The following is a 19,576-nucleotide window of genomic DNA, read 5'->3' as shown; positions in this document are numbered from 1 at the left end:
TGCAGAAATATGTTTTATAAATGAAAATAATTGTTTTGTGAATTTTTATGATTTTTTTATTGCAGATTCTAGTTTTAAAATGATTCTAGGATATAAAATATGAAGTTAAAATTTTTATCAATTGTTAGAAGCACAGACTATTTAAAGTTGTACATCACCTTAATGTTGCTAAATCTGAATTTTAAGTATGCAATATGCATTTGTTTATTTAACCTTAAGAGTAGATAATGGACATAGTATTTTCATCTTATGCATAAGTAATTAAGGTGCAGAGAGTTTAAATAACAAAATGAAGAAAATATAGTGAATAGCAGCTAGATCTACTAATTTAACTGAAATAAGACTGACCCAAGACCGTTTATAATAATTACACTGCATACTTTTTCCCCAATTTTTAAGTGTCCTATCCTTGAACAAAGAACACTTCACATTCACTTCATTTTTCCAATTAAGACTAAGATTCAAGCGATACGATTTGGTATAAATATTTTTTAGGATGTCAAACATACAATGAGTCTTACAAATATTCTTAAATGTTTATTTTCAATACTTTGTTTCTGTTTTGTACTTAAACCTGAATATGAAATGTATGTGGACAATAACAAAATGCTTTTTTGAACAGTAGGGCATAGGAACATAGTAAGATTATTTAAAAAATATATCATTTCTTCTCTAATTAAATGGAAAATATTTGTTGATAAAAAGCAGAGTGGTGGCTAAAAGAACACAGAAAAATAAAATCTATAAATAAGAATAAGCAATCTGAAATGCCGGTGTTATGCATGCCATAAGAGCTAAAAAGAAACTTCTCTGAAGAGGAAATGCAAATGGCCAACAGACATATGAAAAAATGTTCAACATCACTTGTAATCAGGGAAATGCAAATCAAAACTACCATGAGATACCATCTCACACCAGTGAGAATGGCACATATTAAAAAAACTAGCAACAACAAATGTTGGCGAGGATGTGGAGAAAAAGGAACTCTTGTGCACTGTTGGTGGGAGTGCAAACTGGTCCAACCACTATGGAGAGCTGTGTGGAGATTTCTGGACCTACTAAACATAGAGCTTCCATATGATCCAGCAATTCCACTCCTAGGTATTTACCCAAAGGACACAGAAACATCAATTCCAAAGAGCACCTGCACTCCTATGTTTATAGCAGCACTGTTTACAATAGCTAAGCTTTGGAAACAACCCAAATGCCCAAAAATAGATGACTGGATCAAGAAGATGTGGTAGATATATACCATGGAATATTACTCAGCATTCAAAAAAGATAAACACATGCAATTTGCAGCAACATGGATGGCACTGGAAGGGATCATGCTCAGCGAAATAAGCCAAAAAGAAAAAGAAAAATACCGGATGGTCTCACTCATAGCAGGAATCTAGAAAACTTAAATAAGGGACCAGGAAAATGAATATAAGAAAGTGAAAATCAAAATCAACAAAAAACTATGAACCAGAGACACTTTTTGGGGGGTGGGGGGCGGGAGGGGAAGGATTGGGGTCAGAATGGGGCGTTTGCAATTATATGGGGGAATATAAAAATAAAATTTAATATTAAAAAAAAAAAAAAAAAAAAAAAAAACATTACACTTCTTAATCTTGTATTGGAGTATTTTTGTTCATTTATATTCAATTCTGCTTTAGAAAAATACATTGTTCCATAAAAACATGTTTGTGTCTTCTCGGCAAACACATTTGGAAAACATAACGAAATCTGCAAATATTGATAAGTCTCCCAAGAGTCTTTTGAAGAGTGTCACTACAATTGTTTGGGTTCTGAGTTTATCTTTGGTTATTGTTTTCTCTGGCCATCCTGAGATTACTGATAAATCTTCTGAGATCTAGAAACATTTGTCAACTGCTTGATATGTTCTGAAAAAGTTCTTTCTCAGGGTTGATTTTTGTCTTTCAGGCCAGTCTCTCCGTGATCTTAGTCTCTACTTGTGAATGCACAGTAAGTAAATTCCTAAGAGATGACACAAAGTCTCTACAATGTCTTCTAATTTGATCAAAGTGAGTATCAAAGCTAGTCTGTCTCGGTCTCTCTCTCTCTCAACATTCTCTCACACGCACATACACACACATGCAAACACAGAGCTTGCAGTCAGTAAAATATGGATTGGTTTAGTATTTGCAACATTGCTTACATGAAATCAAAACCTAGTTTTGTTTTTTTGTTGTTGTTTTACTTTTAGCCATCATAGAGCATTGCTTCTAGGCAAAGTTGTGAAGTAATCACTGTTACTATCTTCGGTCTGACTGACACTTGGATATTCTTCCCATTTTGAAATGCGGGTTGTTGTAATTATTCTGCTACCCTGTGGTTCTTACCTTCGTGATCACTATATCCTACTGCACAGATACTTACAGGAGGATCTGAAAAGCTCACTCAAGCAAATCTATGCTAATATTTGATCTGTTCCAAAGTAGTTCTTATGTACATATGCTTTGTATTATAGCAAAAGAAAAAATGTAATATCTTGATTAGATTTTCATATTATGAGCGAATTACTATGAGTGTCCTATTATACACAGTTCTATAGTGATTTAATTACCTACAAATAATTTCATACTTATGTACATTTCAGTGTTTTGGAATAAAATAATAGATGTTATACTGGTAGTCTTTAACTTGTTTTTAACTATTCGACAAAGGGAATTTTGAAATGAATATCAATATCAATTCAAGTTACAATCATGTGTTTCATAACAATGTTTTAGAAAATACACACTAACCATGCACAAACACGTTGGTATTCCCTGCATATATAACATAGATATGTAGAGTCTGGTTTGTGTAAAAACATGCTATGAAATTTGTGTCTAATCACCCAATGACATATTTCTCAGAACTTGTATTCCCATGGTTAGACAACAAACAACTGTTTTTCAATATTAGTTATCTCTGCATATTTTATATTTAATGTCTAATAGTAACAACTTAAAAATAATTTCATGGTAGAATATATGGAAAAATTCTTGTAACTTTTCCTGATAAAATATTTTTCCATAAAATTTACTATTTTAAATATACATTTGAAAATAAATATACATTTGATATTTACAGTATGTATTGCTTTTATGCAAATCAATATTTTATAGCAATTATAAAAGGGTGTTTCCTCCTCATTAGTACCAAATTCTTAAATGATTTAATTAATTTTCTATTTCAAGGAATTAGTTTTTAAAGTGTGCTTTGTTTTGTTCTTATTTTGTTTTAGAAAATATAAATTAATATTGCTTTGCTACAGCTGGCCTTGTATTCCTGTTCTTTGTTTTATCCAATTCACTTTGTATCTCCTAATTAAAAATATTAAAACACAAACATTCATAATTTTTATGAATTTTCATCTTAAGTAATCATTGTAACATGTAAGCAGATTTTGAAATGATATTTAATAAATTAAAGATTATTCTTGCAAAATTCTGCAGTTTTAAATATGTGAGCATAAAGATTATTGTGAAGATTCACAATGGTCTATCATTTCCCATAAAATATATGAAATTAATTTTCAACATAATGCTCTTCCATACCAACATAGCAAATGGCATACCCTCAAATAGAATCATTGTTTATAATGTAAAGGTCACATTTATCAAGAAGAATACTAGTAACAGAATTGCAGTTGGTCAGGAATGACAATCATTGTATTATTGTTTACTTAATTTATTCTTATGTTAGCCAAGATATTATATATGCTGATCAACCTTCCTTTCAAAACTATATTAGAAACCTACCCATATGTGAGGCCTTCCTGGTTGCACAGGTGGTTGAGCACCGCACTGTGAAGCTGTCTGCAGCCTCTGCAGCGTGTGTTCAATCCTGGCCAGCCAGAGAGAATCCCACATGGCACAACAGACCTCTCCTGTCTCGCCTGCTGCTCCCCTCAGCAGTGTATTTCGTCAGTCTGCCTATTCTGTTCTCCACTCTGTCCCTGGTGAATCCTCTCACTCTCCCGCACATCTGGCCTGTACCCCGGTTCTTGTATAAAAAAATAAATAAATCTTAAAAAAGAAACCTACCCATATAATATAATGATTTTGTTTTTCATTTGTGTTTATAAATAGAAAAGATAAAATTCTTTAGACACTGTTTTTCTTTAACTGACAGTTTGAAACCTTAAACAATAGATTTAGTTTTTCCCCAAAGTGTTATGTTAAATATAATAACCTAATACCCTACCCTAATTTATAAACAAAAACATTTGATTCGTCCATATAGTGGATGAATCAATTTCTTCTAGAACCTGCAGCTTGAAACTGGGAAATGTGTATGAACAAGAAAAGAGATAGATAGGAGCCAACAAAGAGTGTTAACTGTCTGAGCTGCTGTAATCTGCTTAGGAGGGAGTTGGTCTAAATTACGGTTTATCTTTACAAAGATGTTAACTGAGATCCTTAGATTATTTTTTAAAGATTTATTTATTTATGCATACAAGAACTGGGGCACAGGCCAGAGGTGGGGGGGGTGGTTGTGAGAGGATTCACCAGAGGCAAAGTAGGGAACAGAACAGGCAGACTGACAGAAACACACTGCTGATGGGAGCAGTGGGCGAGTCAGGAGAGGTCTGCTGCACCATGTGGGTAGCTCCCTAACTGGGGATCGAACTTGTACTGCGGTGGCTGTGGATAACTTCATAGGTTGCATCTTAACCTCTTGCATCTTAGATTATTCTATTATTATTGAGAACCTTATTAGCTAGCAACTCCCCAAAATTGTTTCCTACCTGTTTCCTTCTTAGTCAAACTTAGCAGAGACTTCAAATTAAGTTGTTCCTACCCATCTACCTTTCCACTCAGCAAAGATTCAAGATCATCTATCTCACTAAGTCCAGAAATTTTACTCCAAGTATTCTAAGGCTACTTCTTAAAAATCCCTTGACTCTTTAAATGAATAATAAATGAAGGCAATTAAACATTAGGCAATACTGGTGGGTTGAAACAAGGCTTTTATTCTGGTTTAAGGGGCTGGAGACAAGAAGATTCAAACACTCTCCACAATGGCACTCAATTCCTCCACATTCCGGGAGTAACAACTTGTTCGATGAAAAACCAACTTGGACTTGGTGTCACTTAAAGAAGGTTCAGTAGCTCAAATAGGAAACTCTGGTGCCCCTGTTTTTGTTGTCAAAGAACATGAGGGAAGCAGGTAAGGCACTTTATCATAGGAACACAGGAATCAGATTGCATTTGCTGATTATAATGATAAGGGAATTAGGCTGAAGACAGCTCATTGTAGTGATCTTTTGCATGAACAAGGATGTTTCTAATATACATCTCCTCCTTAATTTAGAATAAAAAGGGTTCCTTTTATTTCCTTTTTAAAATAGTATCAGTACATACAAGTCAATGTAATGTACATTAGATTACCTTTAAATAGGCACAAACGTTTTACTGTTTTGTATATTTCTCAAAACAACAGTATCATTCTTTTCAAACTCATTTGAGGATAAATGGAATTTGATGTTGCTGAAAAAGTTGTAAAAAAAAAAAAAAACCAAAACCCTAGTTATATAGTCTAGAGGAGCAAGATTATCACACGTACACACTTCTTTTCTGGTTGTGAAAAATAATTACTTGTTCCATAAACACTGTTGTGCTTCCTTTATGTGACTGCACTGAACAATCCAATCTTTTTCTGCTCCTAGTTCTTGCTTTATCCATCCTTGTGGGGCACTTTTGAAACACAATTTATGTGTCACCACACTTTATTACATTTTCACCATTATGAGATTAAAAGGCCAATATCATTGTAAAGGTCATAACTGACAGGTTATTTGCAATATTTTTATAGCTCTGCAAGAAGAAAATTAATTTGTTGCATCCGTTCACACTGGAAAAAAACCTGTCTTTGGAAAGTGTGACTGCAACAGTCTTTCCTACAGGAAGGGCTAATAGTTCTGCTTTTCAGAGATTATCTATTGTCTCAATAATATTATGAGAGTTATAACATAACTGTAACTGAAGTTAATAATAAATCTGGAATTTAAACTTACCTTCACACTTTCTATAATTAATAATTGTGTAAACTAAATAAACTCTGTGCCTTATATAGTCATAGGATGGGAAAATGCTTAAATCATATGCTACTCAGCCCTCAATTTTATCTTACCTGCCTGAACCAGAAACATTATATTTTAAGTTTGATTTCCTAGAAAGCAGAGCAAAAGGCAACTTCTTCATGCTCAAATTGTATTGGAGCGGTGAAAGTCAAATGAAAGCAAGAATGTGGAATAAAGAGAGGAAATATGGTGTTTTAGTAAACTGAACATAATTTCAAAGAAAACACATAATTGCTGTTGTGCAACAACGCCAAAAGATTACACAACACCAGTGATAGGAATGAGTTCCTTGAAGGAAGAAAGGAAGCTCATTTTGATGCTAGCTCCTTCCCAGCTTCCCTCTTTTATTATTCAAAGGTTTTTGGGATATCAGTTCATCTAAACTGGGCCATTAGGAAGGAAGAAACTTCCAGATGAACCTGAGTCTGACTTGGTTGGTCTGGAGGCTGTAGAAGTTTCAGTTTAGGTCTAAGAAGGCAAGATAATGGCCTTACCTGGTATCTATACCTGGTCATATGCTACTTTGTGGGGTTCAGAGATGAGCTACAGTGATTGCACTTGTGGGGTTCAGAGATGAGCTACAGTGATTGCACTTAGGGTCTTACAGTCTTTCTCTCCACTCCAGAAACAAAGGAAATGAATGAGGTCCAAGTAACTATAAAGAATGTATTCACGTAGTCATTAACAGTTAATTCTTCATGCCAGTTAAATAGTATTACGTCATTTTAGGGTAGACAAATCTGTTGTTGGAAACAGAGGCACTTACCTTCTTCCCAAAAAAGGTGGAAGAGTGCAGTTCTTCAAAGCAGCAGTCAATTACAGTGTCCTCAGATGTAGTCAATAAAACTACAGTGATTCTAGCCACAATTGATATTTATTTCTTCTTCTTTTACCATGCGTGCTACATTTCATTCATCTTTTGCCAGTACTTTGGTTCCCATTGGTTTGTCTGATGGAGAGATTGGAACTTTATCCTTTTGAGGAATAAGAATTAAGGTATCTTACCCTTGTCAGGCCTCAGTAGATGAACACATGTTGAAGACTTTATTATGGCACGGAAAGATTAAAGTCTACCTCAGTAAATTTAGTGATGATCTACCTCAGATTTATCCTACCTCAGAAAAATCAAAAGTTAGGTTTTAGTCACACATTATTTTCCCTCTTTGCAGGCTTATAACCTGAAGAACCCAAGTGGCAAGATAATAAAGATTCCATTTCAGTGCCACTTGTGAAAAGTGCTTTCCATAATAACCAAGACCTCATAGCTGACTGATTAGTGTTTCTTAGTATGTAGTGACAGAAACATGTTTATCTCAGTGGATCAATGAAGGCATGATGATAAGAACTATCCTATATTCACCACTCAGCTTTCAAACCTTTAACTATATTATCACAAGACTATGTTAATTCTCCTGCTCTGTAATACAGGTCTCAAAAATTGTGTCTATCTTGATATGCCACAAAACAGCATTGTGACCCTCTATACTACTGATACCATTCAAATTGGACAAGGGAAGCAGTAAATGATGTATGCTCCTATCAAGCAAGACACCAGTAGTCTAGAAGGTTAGAGATGAATTTTTTATAGATTCATTAATATGCCATATTTGTAACATTTGTGTGACTGTAGTGCTCTGTGACATTCCAGAAAATTTTCTTAATGTATGATACTTGCTGTACTTTGAACTTTCAGGTACTTTGCTGTACTTTGAACTAAAATACGAGGTGTGACCTCCATTTCTATAGATGAATAAATACATAAATATTTCTCTTTAGCCTCTGATATTAGTTTTTATTTCATTTATGTTTTGCTAGCTTAGAAATTTATACATTATTATTAATTAAACTTTATTTCAGGTGACATCATGTATAAAAATAACATCTTATAATCATTTTCCTTTTCTTTTAAAAGCAAATCTTGCCCATCTGCCCTCTTGATACACTGTGAAATATTCTCCAATCCTACCCATTATGTTGAAAATGTGTTCTAAAGTCTAAGTGGAGAAATGCATTATCAAAATGACACTTTATTAATATTATGCTGACAATGTTGTCGGAGCTTAGAGATCAAACTAGTATAATTTAGTACTGAACTAAGCAGAATTTTGACAAAAAGAATTTCCTTAAGATAGTGAGATAGTAGAGACGTGTTCTACAGCTACTCTTCAGTTTGGAATTTGCAGCTCTTTCTGTTATATTTTCACGTGAGAATGGATCAGTAAAGGTTTGGGAAGTAAGTTTACTGAAGGGAAGCATATGCATATGCAAACTTATCTCTTCCTGCCCTCCCTTTACATTAAATAAAAACTCAGAAAAAGGGTGATTTTGGCAAAGAGTAAGTAAAAATCTGTTATTTGACTATTAAACTTGATATACAGATCTATATTTGAAAAGATATTTTAAGTGATTCAAAATTTGCATATTTTTATACATGATACCTACCCTCATCTCACCTCTGGCACTCAAAGTGACAGTTAAGAATAGCAGCGGGGAATAAGTGCTTGGAATGCAGTTAAATGCAGTATAAATGGATCCTTTTAAAGGATTGTGATTTTAATGGTTACTTAACCTACATATGACTCCATTTCGCCTACAGAAAATAGGGATAATATTTATCATTCATAAAACTGCTTAATATGTCACCTCATTAATCTCTGATCCCTTTGTGCAACCCCAAAAGAGAAAAGTGTAGATAAAATACAAGAACTGTAAGACTGGCACTCAATTTTAGATATAGAAACTGATAGACCCAAAGGCTTGAGCTATTACTTTTTAAAGCTGTTATAGGAGTTGCAATCTTTCACAACAAGCTGGAACTGAATAACTTGAACTTTTGTCTCACCAAATTACTTAAAAATATAAGTTGGTGTAGAAAGACACATCAAAGCAGCCATATTTTATGAAACTGGGGGGCTATCATATGGATTTTAAATGGTATTAATTTCAATGCTTTACCTTTAATGAAGAACTTAGCAACAGTTCTTAATAACTTTAATAGGCTATGTCTAGTTTGAAATGGATTTTACTTTGTCCTTGGAATTAATATGATGCATGTGACAGAGTCTCGTTCAGTGTTAACAGAGAGTTTAGATGAAAGAAATTAATTAATGCTTCCTAGCAGTTTTTCCCTTGAGCTATTCAGCATGCTGAAGAGGTAGGACTGGGTCCCATCCTTTCTTTAAACCTACTCATTAAATAACTCAGTTGAGTTTAAACACTGATCTTTTTTTGTAAAAATAAAATTAGACCATAATTTTTCTCCTTGTCTTTCTAACCTGACCCCTTTGAGTCATTGCCACCTCTGTGATTTGTAATTACCTTTTAGCTTCTCCTAAAAGGACAGCCACCAAGTGTCCATGTGTTTCTGAGTCCCCCAATTCACTTTCTAGAGACCTGCCTTCAACAAGATGAGGAATTTAAATAGATTAAGGATGTTTGCTTAGCTAATCCCCTGGATAAATAAATATCTAAATGATGTCCTAGAACTGAAATCACTACTATCAGATACTGTGATACTAAGTGAAATGTAACTGCGATTCTCTTTAAACACTGTTCAGAGTGCCCTGTGATACTTAGAATTATAAATTATTCTCTGTTTCACTTTCCTAAATTAATGTAGTTCTTATAAATTGTAATTTGTTTTGTTTTAAAAACATATTGTTATAAATGTACAAATATGTAGATAATAAAACAGGTACTAATTATAAATAAAATTGATATTCACAAAGGAAAGTTTCCTTTGTTGAGAAAAATAGTGACTGTAGCAATGACATATAAAAAATAAATTAGGATATTATGGACTTTTTTTTTAAGTACTTTTTTTTTTTTAGGATTTATTTATTTATACAAGCACTGAGTACAGTCAGAAGCGCGGGAGGGTGAGAGAATTCACCAGAGCCAGAGCGGGGAGCAGAGCAGGCAGAAGGACCGAAGTACACTGCTGAGGGGAGCAGCAGGCGGCAGGAGAGGTCTGCGCGCCATGTGGGACCCTCCTCCAGTGGCCAGGGAGCAGCCGGGGATCGAACCGGCGCTGCACAGGCTGCGGGCAGCTTCGCAACTCAGCGCTCAACCACTGTGCCACCGGGGAGGCCCGTATTATGGACTTTTTTAATGACATCAAATTTGATAGTTCAGGTAAACAAATAGGAAATTCAGAGTCCCTATCTCGTTAATCCCCCCACCCAAAAAGGTTTATCTGTAAAGTATATGCCTGCCCTTTTGATGTCAGTGATGCAAATGAAAAACCTGATGCTTCAATATTAAGGTTACATTGTGCAATCTTTCTCCTTTTTTGCCATCAAATTATTATTTTTAATAGATGATTTTGATAAGGAAAACCAAACTGGAAAAAAAGGAGCATTTCTTATATACTCCTTACAGCAATATTTAAGAAACCAGAAATAGATAATCAGTGGCATAGTTGATTTAATAATTCTCTTTGATCAAAATAGAGAAACTTTTTTTTTTCAAAGAACTGCAGTATGTTTATTTCAACTTTCTGCATTTTAAGCTCCAGAATATGAAAATATAAATTAAATAGAAACCATAATTAGTATTCTATTTATTTTTTTAATTTTAGTTTTAGTTTTATATTCCCCGTACAATTGCAACCCCCTTATTTTGACCCCAATCTCTCCTTTCCCGGCCCCCCACCCCCCATAGAGTGTCTCTGGTTCATAGTTGTTTGTTGATTTTGATTTTTACTTTCTTATAGTTATTCTTTTTCCTGGTCTCTTATTTAAGTTTTCTAGAAACTTAATCACACAAATTAAACTGCATTTAAAATACTACTTTGGGGCCTCCCTGATGGCGCAATGGATTAAGATGCAGCCTATGAAGCTGTCCACAGCCATTGCAGCACGAGTTTAATCCCCAGCTGGCCAGATAGCTACCCACATGGCACAGCAGACCTCTCCTGTCTCACCCGCTGCTCTCCTCAGCAGTGTATTTCAGTACATCTGCCTGTTACACTCCCCACTCTGTTTCTGGTGAATCCTCTCAACCCCCACACCTTTGGCTTGTACCCCAGTTCCTGTATGCATAAATGAATAAATCTTTAAAAAATATACTACTTAGATGTGCATGTATACATGTACACATATGTGTGTATTTACACATACTTAAGCATTGTTAATTCAAACCTTTTAATATACTTTGCCTTATGCATTGTGGTAATAATTCTATGAGAAAGCCAGTTTTATTATTTTATATTTTATTATATTACTCTCTGAAATCAAATCATGTAACTGGCCACATTACCAGATTTTACCTAATCCCTAACACTGATACATCAATGTTATAAATCCACTTGTTTATTCATTATTTTAACTAATATATGATTGACAAGCTAGACATGTTCAAATTTTGGACAAACTCTACTCACAAATCTAACATTTAACATGTAGAATCAGCCAGATTCAGTGTTTTTTGGGATCATGACAATTAAAATAGCTATGTTTCCAAAATAAAAATGTTGCAAATGCAATATTTAGTGAGATTCAGAAACATTACAACACATTCATGCAAAATTTTACTCAAATCATTAATAAGAAGTATAGTAATTTAACTGCCTTAAATGTGTGTAACATTTCATTGAGCAAATGATCAGAGATATTTAAATTTTTATGTAGATCTAAAGTTCTCTATATTTTTATAAATAATAATAGAAGTTGTGCCTTACCTACTAAACTGTGATTTATAAAATTCCAGGATTTCCTGTAGGTACACATAATCTCAGTTTCTTTGTGGAGTTTATATTATATAGGTAAAGAGTATAATTACCATTGCACATTTTTGTGCTTGCGCAAGAAAAAAAATTGTTTACCAAAATCATCATATATGCAGCAACTTGCTTTAATCAAATCACCTTAAATTTCTCTCCTAGAACTCTTTTTTTAATAATGTAGTGAATCTCAAAATTGATCTAGTTAATACGCATGGGACCCTATGACATTCAAGTATATCAATCATAGTAAAATTGACATAAAAAGCTGGCAGTTGCTATGAAATCCTAAATAGATATTTCCATAATGTGTGCCTAGATTCAGGTGAACAATATAATATGATACTCTGGTAGTTACTGTGATTTTAATTTATGAAGTCAATGTCACAGAGTATTTTACCTGTTTTCTTCTATGCGTTTTCTGATTTTAAGTCTTACATCCAAGTATTTTATGTATGGTGTCAGATAGTGTCTAATTTTATTGTTTTGCATCCGCCTATACAATTTTCTCAGCACCATTTGTTGAAAGGATTTTCCTTTCTTATTCATTATATGCTCTTGCATCCCTTGTCATAATTCCACTGTTTATAAAGTATGGGTTTATTTCTGAGCTTTCATTTTTATTCCATTGATATATGTGTCTATTTTTTCCAATGCTTTTCTATCTTCATTACTATTGCTTTGCAGTATGGTTTAAAAACTGAGAGAATATACCTCTCTTCTTTGTAAGGTAGTTTAAAATCTAAGAGAATGATATCTTTGTTCTACTTTTTTGTCAGCGTCAATTCAGATATTCAGGGGCTTTTGTGGCTCCATACAAACTTTAGTAACACTTGTTCTAATTCTTTGAAAAATGACATTAAAATTGTGTGTGTGTGTATAATGTGTATATATGTATATATATATATATATATACACACACACTCTCTCTCTAGAAAATGTCTCAGTTTTTAAAAGAAATAATGAAAGCTTGCCATGTGTTAAGCAAAATAATTCAGAAGGAGAATGGTAAATGCCAGATGATTTCATTCATCTGTGGACCAAAAAATATCAAACCAAAAGAAATCCTCTAACTCACATTACTGAGGTTACCAAAGGGAGAGGGTGAGAGGTTGGGTGTAAATGCGGGCAGGTGCACAATTTACTAAGGTACAGGACTGTGAGTGCTTTGGTGGGAGTGGTGTGATGACAACTATTTGAAGAGATGTGTGAAACTATATCCATAACATATAAAGTATTGTAAGCCAATATTTCCTTAATAAAAATGTCTTAAAAAATAAAAATAATAGTAAAGTACAGGACCTCCCTGGTGGCATAAGGGGTTAAGACGCAGCCTATGAAACTGTTCGCAGCCACTGCAACACGAGTTCGATCCCCAGCCAGGGAGCTACCCATAAGGTGCAGCAGACTTCTCCTGACTCTCCTGCTGCTCCACTTAGCAGCGTATTTCAGTCAAGTTGCCTGTTCTGTTCCCCACTCTGTCCCTGATGAATCCTCTCACCCCCCACACCTCTGGCTTGTACCCCAGTTCTTGTATTGTATGCATAAATAGATCTTTAAAATATATATATATATATATATATATATATATAATTAGTGAAGTACAGCCAACTTTTTTATACTTTGCCAATGTTTAGAGTACTTAGGAAGAGAGAAGATAAAATTCAGTGCTACATTCCGGTCTTTCAAAAGAAAAGAAATGGTAAGATTTGGAAGTCGTATGCTGCCGCATTATGTAATGAAGGCCAAATGTGTCACTGTGAGTACAGCTCCATAAAAAGAAACCCTACTATTCTTAAAATTCTTGCATTTTATCACTTTAATAGCAAAGCATTGTTTTCTCCCCTGATCGACCTTCTTTTGATAATATGTATGTTAACTGGAAGATCTTTAATTAGCATCTCTTTTTATGTAGAAAAATCCCTGGTACCATAATATAAGTTCTTCAAAAACTAAAGATCCTGCTTTAGACAGAGCAACTTCTTACCTTAGAAGAAGGGACTGGAACCACATCAAAGTCTCTTGTTAAATTCTAAAAAGAATAAATGCCAGATGAATAGAAAAATGAGAGCTGATGAGTAAGAAAGCAAGTTTCATCAGATTTTTCTTGATAAAAGGCAAAAGAAATATACAATCTGAAGAGAAATCAGAGTATCATCAGATTTTTCTTGGAATATGTATATCCAGAGTCTTTATAACACTTCAGTTGAGTTTAATTGATAATACATTGGTTCTATATTAAAAAAGAAAAAAAAAAACTACACAGTTCATATAAAACCATGTGTTAGGAATATCTCACGTATTATTCTTACATATTCTAAGTTAGCATAGCTTTTCTTCAGCTGCTGTATCACTCCCTGTCTCCATCAATAAAATACACCAAAATACCTTACTGTATTCTTATTGCTATTATTTTTTTAGAAAAAATAGATATTATTACTTAATTGTTTTATGAGACTCACTTTAGGAGGTATTAGCTATAATCTTGTACTTCTAGATTCTTCTCATCTTTTCTTTCCATTTTATTTCCTGTCCTCTTTTAACAAATTCCCTCATAATTCTGTCACCCTTTTGCTCACAAGAAAAAAAAAAAGTGACATTTTTAAATATCAAGTAATATGTGTTATAGTTTTGCTAAACATCTCATCACCAGTTTGTTGCATGAGATTTATAAATCAGATTTTCATTAAAAAAGAGAAAGAATCAACACCATATGTTGTGCTAAATCCTATGCAGCTGCTGCTACAGCAGCTTAATAACATGTAAACTGGAAGCCACTCAGTAGTTATAAGATATAGGACTGTAACTTCTTTCGAATGTGATTTTTTTAATATTAAGATTAAAATCTAAGAAAGTGTGGCAAAATGAAATAACTAGAAGTGTTAACATTTATTTTATAGAAAAGAGAGTTCCCTTTGAATCAGAAGCTAAATGAGTATCTATAACTGAAATTAAAATACCCAAGTACTCTTGAAATTGAAATAGAAAAGCAGACTCAAAGAGAAATGTTGTGTATTAATGCATCTCCTCTAGTAATCTTAACTTTATTGCAATGTACTGTTTGCCTAAATATCAATCTAGTTGGCATTTTTATTACAATTCTGCAAATGGAAAGAGAGCAAATGAACCATTTACTGCCTTTATTTTCTAAGTATAATCATGTTTCTGTTTTCCATTCAATGATAGTCAACATTTTTTCCTCCTACATAAAACATTCTTGAGTGTTAATGATCAGTTATGGTAAGAGGTTCATAATATAACCCATGCTCATTTATATTATAATGTAAAAAATGCCACAATCAGTTATTTATAAATTTTGGTGGTGAGGTTAGGAAATAATGCTCTAATATAAAACCTTGCATATTTTAAATAATGTTTATGGGAAAGCCACGTATGAGACATAAACAGTAGCCTACATATACATCTTATACTTAGTGGATTTAAAGTAATAACAACAAAGGAGGAAAATCATTTTTAAAAACACAATAAAACAAGATTCAATCATTTTCTTTAAAATCTTTATCTTCACATACATAGCACAGACTTCTTTTCCATTCAAAAGAAAATCTGATAATGATGATGATCAAAGTTTTCATATAAATATAAATCTGCATTAAATTATGTGTGTATCTCAAAAAAAAAGACAGTCATAAGTTGAAAAAATATTTCCTTACTATGGAAATAAAGCAGGTCACTATTTTCCTTTTGCTATGAAGACATTATAAAAATTCTCTATAAACCGATATACCGCCAACTTTAGACAAAGTATATTCCAATAATACTAGAACAATAAATTCAACAACATATAAAACTATTTTATGACCAACTGGGCTTCATTCAAAGACTATTCTAAATTCAATACATGAAAATATCAATTTAAATACCATTTTTTTTTTATAGAGGCATGTTTTATTTATTTATTTATTTGTTTGTTTGTTTTGGTTATACATGCACTGGGTACAGTCAGAAGCGCGGGAGGGTGAGCGAATTCACCAGAGCCAGAGCAGGGAACAGAACAGGCAGAAGGACCGAAGTACACTGCTGAGGGGAGCAGCGGGCGGCAGGAGAGGTCTGCGCGCCATGTGGGACCCTCACCCAGTGGCCGGGGAGCAGCCGGGGATCGAACCGGGGCCACAGAGGCTGCGGGCAGCTTCGTAACCCAGCACTCAACCGCTGCGCCACCGGGGAGGCCTTTAAATACCATTTTAATAAATTACATGGCATACATACATGATCCTATTAATAGAAACAGAAAAGAATTGTCAAAAATTATACACCCTTTTATGATAAACAGCTCTCAAACATCTAGGAATAGAAGTAAAATTCTTCACCTTGTTTAAGATTGCCAATGATAAACTTACAGTTACTAGCAAATTTAGTTGTTAAAGATGGAATGTTTTATTCTATAGATCAGGAACAAACATTTAAAAATAGCATAAAAATGAATGAAATTCTTCAAAAAAATTATGAAAAATGCAAGACTTGTACAGAAAAATGAACTATTGATGAAAGAAAATATAAATAAATGAAAATACATACAATATTTATGAGCATTCCATGTTTATTTATATGACAATATCCAAATAGTTCCATAGATCAAGGCAAAACCTATCAAAACTCAAGTTGTTTTTCCTAGAAGTTTACAAAATTATCCTAAAATTACATGAAATGCAAAAGGCATAGGATAATCTTTAAATATGAATATTAATGATGGAGAATTCCCAGTTTATGATCTCAAAATGTAGATCAAATTTGCACCATTCTCCCTGTGTGGTATAGATGAATTACATAGAATTGAAAATACAGAAATATACCTTTAGGGGCCTCCTTGCACTGTTAAGCAATCCGCAGCCTCTGCAGCACCAGTTCGATCCCGGACCAAGCAGGGAGCAACCCGCATGGCCCAGCAGACCTCTCCTGACTCTCCTGCTGCTTCCCTCAGCAGTGTATTTTAGTCAGTCTGCCTGTTCTGTTCCCCACTCTGTCTCTGGTGAATCCTCTCACCCCCCACATCTCTGGCCTGTGCCCCAGCTCTTGTATGCATAAATACATAAATCTTTATTAAAAAAAAAGAAAATTCTAGATAGTGTTTAGAATAAATTATATTATTTCAATTAGTTCAGCATGTCAGAAAAGGTTACTCTCGTGAGGCACAAAATGAGGACAAGATCAGTTGTCAATATGAGTGTGTGTGTGTCTGCCATTTGTTGTTACTGTATTGACAGAGTGAGTGACTATATGTGCAGCTGTAATACAGCAAACTAAATTTCAGGAATAAAAAATATATAGCGTCTGTTGAGTCAAAAGTAAAGTCGATGATTAAATGAAATATATCAAAAGACGTTAATTTTAAATTGCACTTTAGCTTCTGAGGTTGAAAATATTTTTCAATTTTACAGCAAAGTTTAATCAACTATATTTATAATGCTAAGAACAAAACTATGGAAACATAATTCAAAATTTGCAGAGTCTAGAAAATTTGTGTTAGATAAATTTCTAGAACTTGATTAAGGAGATCAATCAGACTATAGAAATGTTAATATTTTAATTTTTCTCTCATTTCATAGATGTTATTGGTACCATGTTAGGGGGAAATAAAGTAGAGGGCTTCCTAATTATCAGAAAATATTTAATGACTAGAAATTATTAAGACTATACTGTGACCAATTTAGATTATGTCAAAAAATACATAAACATATCTTGTATATGTTAAATTATATACACGTTAAGAAAAATAAATATCATGGATTTGTTATTTCTGAAAGAAACACACTAGTGATATCTTAGTATTTATGAAAAAGTGAATATTATTGTATCAAGGTATAAAGAGTTCAAGAATATTCTTATAAGTGCACATGGAAATTCACTCTGCCACTACTTTACATAGGCAAATAGGAAAATGGTAAAGAATCATTTACATAATGGACAAATGTAAATTCATTCCAGTTGTAGAGAAAAGTTCCCTGCTGTCTTGATTATATTATGCTTTCCTGCTGCTACATGAGTTCACAAAAAACTGAAAAAAATAAAATCAACATTGTACAGTTATGAGTCTGAAGAAAAAAAACTGTCACATGATATTCTGTTGATTTCCTTACCCTTAAAATCTCAGCTCATGAATTATCCTTACTACAGATATTTGACACATAAAATCATCTGCTTGAAAGATAAACTATATGGAATGGAGTAGATGAGAATCCAGCTTTAACTGCTAACTTTAAAGAATTTCAGATAAAGGAAATTACATTTTATTGTGGTTGCTCATGATTGTTTGTTCAATGAGTTGTCACAGAATCCAATTTCCACATTACCCATTTTCTGTGTAACAAATTGATTCTTTTGTTTCATTTATGGTGAAGTGATATTTCTGCAGTCTTCTTAACTGATTATGAAAAGTATTTCCTAAATCACCAGTCTTATGGAGGATATAACTTATCTGTTTACATAATAGTACTCGCTCAGTTTTAATCAGTCATAAGTACATCACTTCACAATGAGTTGACAATACGGAAATACATATCCAGTGATATTTATTTCATGACACAATTATATCTCACGTAAATAAGATGGAAATGATCTTAATACATGTTGGGAAAGAAATACAAAATGAATACAAACTCTGTATTCATAATACAAGCTCTGTTCTAGAATTACTTTGTCAACTAACATAAATCAAATACTAAGTCTCTATCTCTCCCCATTCTGTGGATGTAGAATGAGTGTTAGCAAGACAAATCTACTTATTCTGATAACCTGTGACTTTCTTTTATAAGAAGATTGACCTTTGGCAAGTTTCTTAATTTTTTGGTGAACTAAATTTCTCATTGAAAATGAAATAATGGTTTTCACTTCATATATTATAGTGATAATTAAATAATCCAAGTAAAGTATTTCAGCAATACCTGGAAGAGGTAAAATATCAATTAATCATAGCAATCAGTTACCATTTGTATTATTACAACTATCACTATTGTTGATTTTATTATAAAACTTTAAACATTTCCAAAGGAGTTCTATTCTTGGTGTGAAATTCTATATCCAGTTCAATCTGAAATTATCAAATCGAGGTTTATTGTTTAAACTGCTGAAATACTCTATTGCAGAAAATTGTCTTATGTTTCTCTAACATGTCAATAACAACTTTGATAGTAGGCAATAAACAATAACTTAACATTGTAATATAAGAAGGGAGATCACAAACAAACAGAAAACAGCAAATGAAATAACTGCGGAATCTCTGGCATCGTTGTCATCCTCAATTTATACACAGAGCCCAAATATCACCTTGCAGCCTACTACGGTCCTTTTTGTCCATATCTGTTTTTCTTATTCCCAGTTACCCCATTCTAGTCTAATATCCTATGTTAGACGAGAAGACTGATAAAAATCCCTTCAAATGAAAATCCATTTAATATGTATTATTTTAATTCAGAAAATATGTCACTTGCTGATTTATTCATACAACAATAACAACAAAATAATAAATAACTAAAAACCTTTTTCTTTGCGGGGGGGAGATGGTACTCTGGTCATGAACTTTAGGATGCGCCACCAATGAATGCTAGCTACAATGGCTAATCCTGTTTTCTTTTTTGTTTCTTGCCTCTGATGTGGATGCCTGGCTCATAAAAACATTTCTACCCCTATGACAAATTCTGTAAGATATCTAAGACTTATTCATATTCATTTTAATATAAACATTATTTTTCTTTAATCAAATCAATTTGAAGTATTTTTGGATAATTCAGTTTCATCCAAAATAGAAATTCACAAATTTG

The sequence above is a fragment of the Talpa occidentalis genome, unplaced genomic scaffold, assembly GCF_014898055.3.
Source record: "Talpa occidentalis isolate TD23 unplaced genomic scaffold, MPIMG_talOcc4v2.1 talOcc4.6, whole genome shotgun sequence".
In the NCBI taxonomy this organism is placed as follows: Eukaryota; Metazoa; Chordata; class Mammalia; order Eulipotyphla; family Talpidae; genus Talpa; species Talpa occidentalis.
This window is presented reverse-complemented; position numbering follows the sequence as displayed.